This window comes from Octopus bimaculoides, chromosome 3, assembly GCF_001194135.2.
Source record: "Octopus bimaculoides isolate UCB-OBI-ISO-001 chromosome 3, ASM119413v2, whole genome shotgun sequence".
Taxonomy (NCBI): Eukaryota; Metazoa; Mollusca; class Cephalopoda; order Octopoda; family Octopodidae; genus Octopus; species Octopus bimaculoides.
In genome coordinates this window covers 139,192,313-139,201,718 of record NC_068983.1, presented here as the reverse complement: position 1 = coordinate 139,201,718, position 9,406 = coordinate 139,192,313, and the positions used below count along the sequence as shown (strand labels likewise).

Below are 9,406 nucleotides of genomic sequence, written 5' to 3'. Positions count from 1 at the left end.
CCACTCACAAGGCTTTGGTCGGCCCGAGGCTACAGTAGTAGACACTTACCCAAGGTGCCACGCAGTGGGACTGACCCGGAACCAGATGGTACGTAAGCAAGCTACTTACCACACAGCCACTAATATACATACATATATATAAACTCTAATTGTCAGCAATCGTCTGGATTGTAATGGACTTCCAACGAGGCAAGACATGTGACAGCAAAATTGACAAACTGCGCGTCCCTCACGGAGAAAATACAACTTACAAAATATCACATGCTTGATGCACCGATTTATCAATCACATTTACTAACGAGCTTGTATGCTCAACATGTGCATACCCTCATGTCCAAACATCTATAGTAACAACGCCTATGCATATGTCACCCGGTTTCATTCCATCAAATTTTGTCGACAGAATATTCTAATTCTTATATTTCTAACCGTATGCTAGAAAGAGCAGATAATCAATAATACTGTTATAAAAATGCTTGTTGCTGTATTCTGACACTACTTTTTTTCATAGAAATATGGATCGATTTGAAGCAACTCAGTTTGCTATTGTTATATCGGGAATAACTGCATGGGGTTTTCCTTCAATGTTACATTCTGTTTAGTAAAGAAACAGGAAAACTAATGAAAAACTGTATTTGTGCTACTATTTCCGCGATGTTTCATGCAGTAAAAATCAGGTCTAGTTAGAGTTATCATGTGATATAAACAGTTTTATTTAAAACTATACACAGAATGAGGGCAATGAAATTTAAATGATTGTTCTTACTTTTACATGGAAGATAAAGTTCATTGTACTCGACAATGTTAGTGATATAAAAGCTATTGGGGAAATGTAAAAGAATGCTGTAGAGAAAAAGTAGATGTGTCACCTCTCCAAGAAATGAATCTGCATCACGAATATATTTTAAAGTGATCGAATGACTTGCGTCAGAATATCTGCAGTCCAATAAGTGAAATTAGTAAAATAAGAGGCAAGTGATGTAGAATAATACACATAGTATTAAGTATAATTTAGTATAGCCTTTCTAACCACGAACAATTTGTAAATGCCACAGGTAAACAATACAATCATTTTAGTGTATTATATTATTAAGACCAAATTATCTATATATATTCATTTATTAAAATAAAATATAGAACCAGTTTTTCTAATTAGCTTTAACAATTACAATTTTACATGCAACTTTACACTTATATCACATATTTACCACATCAATGCTGTTCAAATCTTAACCAGCCAAACACCAATTCTAAGAGATGTTTATGTATGCATGTCAACGTGATTGTTCTATAATTATGTATATGCATTGAAGTAACAGTCATATTTAGAGTTTATTCAATCGAATCCCTTCCTATTTATATCCCCCTTCAGTGAATCCTCCCCTTACAAACCCTCTTGTCCACAGTACCATGCATGTTTATATGGTTATATGGTTATACATATATATATATATATATATATATATATATATATATATATATATTTAATGTCATGTAAATACGTTTGTTTGTACATATGGTCTGATCGTACTCACGATTAAGGCAATGATGGAGCATAAGTGCTGTCTGTCATGAATGTGTGTGTGTGCGCGTGTACGTGTATGTACATTCCATTTATATTCTTATGTATACATGTATGTTTGTATTTATTTCATGTAAAAGTATCTATGTGTATTGTATGAATTCTACACATTATATATTTTTCAAGTTATAATAGTATTGGTTTTGTGCATACGTATATATATGCAGATGTACTCACACATACGTACCTACACACACACACACACCAAACAGGCACACAAGTATATACTTTTTACTTGTGTTGCTTAGCAAATCGGTATTTTCAGAAGTCATGCATATTAATAACAGATTTTATAAATGTTCATTTGCAATATGCATCCTTGCATTCGGTCAACGTATTAGTTTGTTTCTCTGCGAACTTATGAAATTTATGTATACATTCATTTCAAATGCCAATACAAGAAGCAAAATTTTACTCCGATACTTATAGCTCTCCACACGCTACTCGAAAACAAAATAAAAAGGGGACTTATTTGATTACAGTCGTACAAATAAAAAGAAAAGCACAAAATGTCTTGAATAACTGATTGAAAATTTTAGGTAGAGATTTAGACACGAAACTTTCCTACGTTAAACAAATATGGACACATTCTGAAACGACTCGCTAAAATGGAACAAATATTAAGCAATTGTGCAGGTCAATATATACCAGATGAAAAAGACAAAATTTCGTATTCAAGAATCATAATGATGGAGTGACACATTGAATAATATAATTCTAAGTGTACAGTTTGTAATAACTTTTTAAATTTCCTCGATCCGAATCCTATACTTTAGTTTGCTCCACATGCATTTGTAATTAAATTTCTCTTTCATCCTTACTGGCCAAATACTAATGTAGACTTCATCGATAAACCTAATTTGAAGTCGTGTGCGTATGTCGGAATTAGTATGCGCTTTTGTTTGAATGTCTGCTTCTGTGTGTGTATAATGTTAAAATGTGTGTGTTTGTGTGTATGTATTCCTAAATAGAACTGCTTAAACACGAAACTATTTGAAACTTTACTAATGTATACCGTAATGGCACCTCTACGCAGTTTAAATAATTAATAAATAGAACAGACAAAGTTGTCGCTATATTATTTGGTTCACGAATTCATGATTACAGATAAAGTTCAGCATGGTCATATGAGCGTAAGTTGAGACACAAAAACTGCTGCAAATGAATTTGAATTTGCGTAGGCCATATGTCGTCCACTTAAAGACTACTAGCTAGTCCTTGGATATTGTAGGTCAAGATCTCTTTTGCGTATGTTCAGGTGAAATCTCCGATCTGAAAGCCATCAGACGAGACATGGACACAACAGAGCGATGAATAGTAAAAATAAAAGTAACAATAAAAGCGTCCAACGATTACAACTTATAGATACTTACGTGGTTAAAATTTTAAATTTGCAGATAAACACATTATACATTCCTATAACTGACGTTTAAGTGATTGCGCTCAAGTTGCAAGTAACTCCATCTGTAACACAGAAATTCCCTCTTTAGGTTTATTGACGTAATATAAATTTTAGGTCCTGTTGACAATCAATTTTTTCCATATGTATCATATACGTAGCAATTATTAATGACTTATATCAACGAAAAGAGCAAAAACATAAATGATTTCCAAGTGAGCATAATCGGAAACATTGCTGATGCATTTTTGTCTCTTTCGAATTTACTAAGATGAAAAATGCAAATTTGACACCAGTTGATCTGTAATACATACTATAGAGATACGAAACTAAATTCTGTAATGTATTCAACCAAATAATGTTGGTACCTTCAAACTAACAAATTAAAATAAGGCTCTTAGCAAAATAGATCAGATCTGATCTGATTATATGCGTAATACATCAGTTTCCCCTATTGAACGGGTTAATATAGTTTGTTGAAGAGTGCTTCCGGAAAATATATACAACAGAGCAAAGAGTAGATACGCTGCATTTCCTGCTGGGAAATTGAAAATCCAAATAGTAATTAAGACACTCAGAGGAGATCTCTTGATAATAGATTAAATGTTCCGTAGCAATAGAGTTAGAAAACTGTGCACGTACGAAGACTAAATGAAAATTATAACAATGTTTGCTTAAGTTTTACGATACCATAAAATTTTAGGGAAATAATGTAATGGATTCCATTGACTACAGTGCATGACTGATACTTCTACTATTGATTGTTTTGAAAGAGGGTAAATGCAAGTCAACCCTCACTGCGTTTTATACTAAACACTTATGATATTTCGTCTATTAATTTACTGTTTCTGAAATCATGCCAAAAATAAGCCAATACAATAAGAACAGAAATAGCAAATACAATAATAACAATTATAATAATATCGGATTGTAATTTAGGCACAAGACCAGCGAATTTGGTTATCTCATTAACTGTTTTAGTACTTTATTTTAGCGACCTTGGAAGGATGAAAACCGAAATTGTGCATTTTCACCACAGTATAAAAGAGCACGAATAAATACAAGGCAGTGTATTCGACACTCTAGCAATAAGAACAGCAACAATAACACCACAACCACCACTAACAACAACAACAACAGCAAAAACAACAACAACAATAATAATAATAATAATAATAATAATAATAATGGTTTCAAATTTTGGCAAAGAGCCAACAAGTTATTGGGAGGGAGCAAGTCGATTACATCTTGCACGACTGGTACTTATTTTATCTACCTCTAAGAGGATGAAAGGCAAAGTCGATCTCGGCTGAATTTGTAATAATAATAATAATAATAATAATTAGTTGCTGTTGTTGCTTTTAGAACAAATTTAATCTTGGCTGAACGGACCTATGATCTACGGAATGCACTGATCTTAGGAGTTTTTATTCAGAAATAATACGTATTTAATCACATTGCCCATTGTAGCTTTCAGTTTATTTAGGATGTCCAGTTCTGATGTAAAACATATTTGTCTACTATTTGTAGTAGGTTCAATAATGACATAGATGCTACTGATTTGTCTTGAAATATCCCATAGTTTCTAAAAATATAAAACTCAATATTTCTCTGACGAACTTACTTCTCAAAATCACCAGTTAATTGGTTTTGTATATCAATACAGATCAATAGCTTAATAAACAAAGGTAAAATTATCATTTGAATTAAAATAAATTAGTGAATAACATAGACGTACAATACACAATATAAAAATGCATTTTAATAGTAATATCATGATTTTTTAAAGTCACAGACGCTGAAATTTTGAGAAAAGAGGACAGTCAAATTATAAGAACTTCTGTACTTGATACTATATTAATTGATTCCCAAAAAGGGTGGAGAGTGAAGTTAATCTCGGCAGGTTTGAATTCACAGCATATTCCGAGCTGGCAGAATTGTTAGCACACCTTGCAAAATTCTCAACAGCATTTTGTCCGTCTCTATGTTCTGAGTTCAAATTGCGCCGAGGCCTGTTTTGCCTATCGGGATTGATAAAATTAGTAACTATTATAGTGAAAAGGATTATTATTATTATTATTATTATTAATATTAATATTGTTATTATTATTATTATTATTATTATTATTATTAAGGCGGCGTGCGAGTAGAATATTCAGCACGTTGGACAAATTGCTGCGCAGCGTTTCATTAGTCTTTACATTTTAAGATGAAATTCTGCCGACGTCGATAATGCCCTTCGTCTTTTCGAGGTTAATAAAATATGTTAAAATTAAACACTGGGGTTGATGTAGTGAACCAGTTCCCTTCTCCCAAGTTTCAAGCCTTGTGCCTATCTATAATAGAAAAGATCATTATCAATTTCGGTATGTAGCCAGCATTTTTCGAGAAGGTGGAGAGTTTTTCTCGATCCAGAAAGAATGGAAAGCAAAACTGATATCGGCGGAATTTGAATTCGGAACACGAAGAAAAGAAAGACATACTGCTTGATAATTTTGTCCGACGCTCTAGCCACACTTTCATTTGAAAATTACACAAAGAAAACGAAACAATAGGAGTGCCCATAAATTATAAACTATGGCAACACATTAAAGCAGCACAACAAAATCAACCACAAATGACAAGTATAAATCATAATGAAAAAATATGACACTGATAAAAATAAATACAAAATGTTTATCGTACAAATCATAGCGTAAAGTGTCATTTGAATACAATCCACAAGTAAAATATATTGTCCATCTATCGAAAACATATCACAATACTATTCGAAAAAATATAATGTTAGAATACACAAAAACGAAAACTGTTCATAATAAATTCAATCACAACTAGATAAAGGAGATATTTTTCCAAGCTAAGAATAAACAAACTTTTCCAGAAAAACAAGTAGCCAAGCTCTCTTCACGAAGCAATTTCTAAAGAAATAATATACTTAAACATCGATGTGCTAAAGAATCTTATTTACCCAGTCTCCTTTCGTTGTGTCGATAGAAAAATAACTTTGACACTATTATTGTAAATCAACCTACTCTGAACTTCATCTAAATAACAATGGATGGTAAATACACAAAGCAAGTTAATTGAAATAAATATTAGACATTTTACTTGACAGCAATAACAAGAAACTTTACGGAGTACGATATTCAAACATAGCCTTTTCAAGCATAATGAGAAAACATACGCAGTGGAAGCGTGCGACACTATTAACAGTTACAGTGCATAAGAAAAGAAAGGGGAACTGAGAAAAAGAATATTACGATAAGCATAACCCAGCATAACCAACATAAAATTTACAAACATGACCAACACCGCTAGCCCCTGAAAGTATGTGTGAATTGATAAAGTAGTGATATTCTGGTTAAAATAAGCCGATGAAATACTAATGAGGCCAGATCAACATAAGACGTGAAATCAATATTTAATCTCTAAAGCAAACCCAATATATCTTTCGATATCCTTTCTATCAACAATATACTGCTCAGCAACAATATACTTTGATGGGAGCAGAAAGGGAGTCGAATGATATATTGATATAAAGAATAACTACTGATAAACAGAACTATTATTATAGTCAGTTGAAAATAGGAAACATGAGCTATGTATCTCATTGATTAATAACTGAAATTAACTTGACATCAAAAGTCTTGCTTGGATACTGGAGACATTACATACATACAGATAAGTTCCAACATTAATTCTCTATATCAAGGAAGTCAATTCAAATAAAAAATATCGATGGCAAAAACTCTCTATGCTACTACCTTGCCAACAACCTCGGTTACTCTAACAATAACCTTAAAACAAACGAGCACTGGTTTGAAATCCTCTGTCTTTCGTATACAGGATTTAGAACTACAGAGAAGAGAAAGACGATAGTTGGAAATACATAGAAAATTATACATGACTTTAATGTTAATAGTATTATTATTATATAAATTCATATATTTATTACATAAATTAATATGACATATATTGTGTTATCTTATAGACGTTGAAATTTACAAGTTTAAAATGTCAGCCGTTTATGCTGTTAATTGTGGATACGTGAAAAATAGGAAAAGTCCAATATACAGAAATAAAAGAAACAGCTAGAAATATTAAAACTATAATGAACAGCAGAATTCAGTTCCCCAAATACACAAGTCATTTCATCATAAAGTGTTGCTTGACAAGTTTACTGAATTGATGCTTTGATGGAAAACCCAAGATCTACTAATATCACAATTCATACACAGAAATTTGGAATGACTTGATATAAACTGGAAAATAGGTTACGGTAGCAACGGTGGCCTAAACTATATTTTATGATATGAGCAAAGGTTGACTAAAACTAAATGAACGAATGGAATGGACAAAAACAAATGTTTTTTTGTTTTTTTTTTACGTAAGGAAAATAAAATCGAAACACCAAAACATTGCAGAGATAAAACGTGAGAGACTGATATTAACTGATGAGAATCAAGGCCTAAACCCCAATATATCAAAACATGTAAATAATATGGCCTAGTGTCAAAAACATATGTAGAAACATGAACCATGTAAATGAAGGTAGCTTTAAGCAATAATACATTTACCAATTTAAAAATATTTCATTGTTATAGAAAATATATGAATGTACACAATATACACTACATAGAATTATAAAATAAAGGGGCGACAAAATATAATTGACGAATCACCGAAATGAATTCTGCCTTCAAAAACAAAATTTTACTAAGGCGTGCACCATCTTTTGCAGCAGAAAGTATACATAGAAACACGAAAATGACAAAAGGGGAGTATAATATAAACATAAAATGACAAATAGAATAGACAAGCAGAATATGAAAATAATAATTTAACATTATTCAATTTCCTCAAATTGTTTTCTTCGGCTCCATAATAATTGCATAACAATAATTTTCCGTAAAGAAGCCCCTTCAAATTTTAAGAAATTATAGACAAGTTTAATTTTTTTATATTTTAGATGAATCTAATTCCAGAGTGTTTGTCGAAATATATCCACGATTGTGATTTCATGGAATTCAAAATCTAGTTCTGAAATTTGGTCTATGGTTTTATCGAATGCATAAAGTAGAATTTTAAAGAATTATTTCAAAAATATAGAGATAGGTGCAGGAGTAGCTGTGGGGTAAGTAGCTTGCTTACAAACCACATGGTTCCGGGTTCAGTCCCACTGCGTAGCACCTTGGGCAAGTGTCTTCTACTATAGCTTCGGGCCGACCAAAGCCTTGTGAGTGGATTTAGTAGATGGAAAACAGAAAAGAAGCCCGTCGTATATAAGTATATATATGTACGTATATGCATATATATATATATATATATATATATATATATATATATATATAGATAGATAGATAGATAGATAGATAGATAGATGTGTGTGTATCTGTTTGTGTGTCTGTGTTTGTCCCCCTAACATCCCTTGACGACCGATGCTGGTGTGTTTACGTCCCCGTAACTTAGCGGTTCGGCATAAGGGATCGATAGAAGAAATACTAGGCTTACTAAGAATAAGTCCTGGGGACGATTTACTCGACTAAATGCGGTGCTCCAGCATGGCCGCAATCAAATGACTGAAACAAGTAAAAGAGGAAAAGAGATATTTCTTAGACACAGTATCCGAAAACACATTTAATATATGCTTACAAATTATTTTTACCTAACTTATATATACAGACACACAGACACACATACACAAATATATAGATATGTGTGTGTGGGCATGCATACATGTATGTATTTAGGTATTTATGAATGTATGTATGCGTGCATTCATAAAAAAACTACGCTAGTCCTTGACAACTATTAAGTAAAATTCATCACCTGAACATTACATAAAAATATAAAACTTCCAATTATAAAGTCTAAATATTTTTATGAACTTGTAGATTCTGAAGCGGAAAGGATTATTTCCATTGTGTTTCTGAGAACAGAAATATAACTGGATAATACTGGGATACATATTTCGGATGTTAGAATGTTCTGGCATGTTCAGGCATTTATAAAAGTAAATAGTGAATCTATATGTATTGTGTATAGAGCTGAAGGTAAATGAAGGATTGGATTTGAAAATGTGATAATACATAAGGAATTTGTTATCAAATATAGATATCACTGCGCTTTTCCCGAGGGGAAAACACTCTATTAATATTTGCATAATCATGAAGCAATCTGTTTTGCATAGACAAGAAGCTACATATTTTGCATAAATATGGAGGCACATATTTTGTATATGAACATGCATTGCTTTCCGTGGATACTTTTGTTTTTCCTTATTCACGACCAAAGAACATACTTATATAAAACTATGTTGAAAGTTGCATGATATAACTAAAGTCCATAACATTATAAATAGATAAATTTTATATCAACGCTTGCGTATAAACACACATATATATACATATATATATATATATATA

At 31.8% G+C, this 9,406-nt stretch overlaps 1 protein-coding gene across 1 annotated transcript in view; it reads left to right on the top strand.

Annotated features, from left to right (window-relative positions):
- Positions 1 to 9,406, top strand: part of LOC106874782 (CCN family member 1) — a 463,637-nt gene that overhangs the window by 275,133 nt on the left and 179,098 nt on the right. The window lies entirely within an intron of this gene.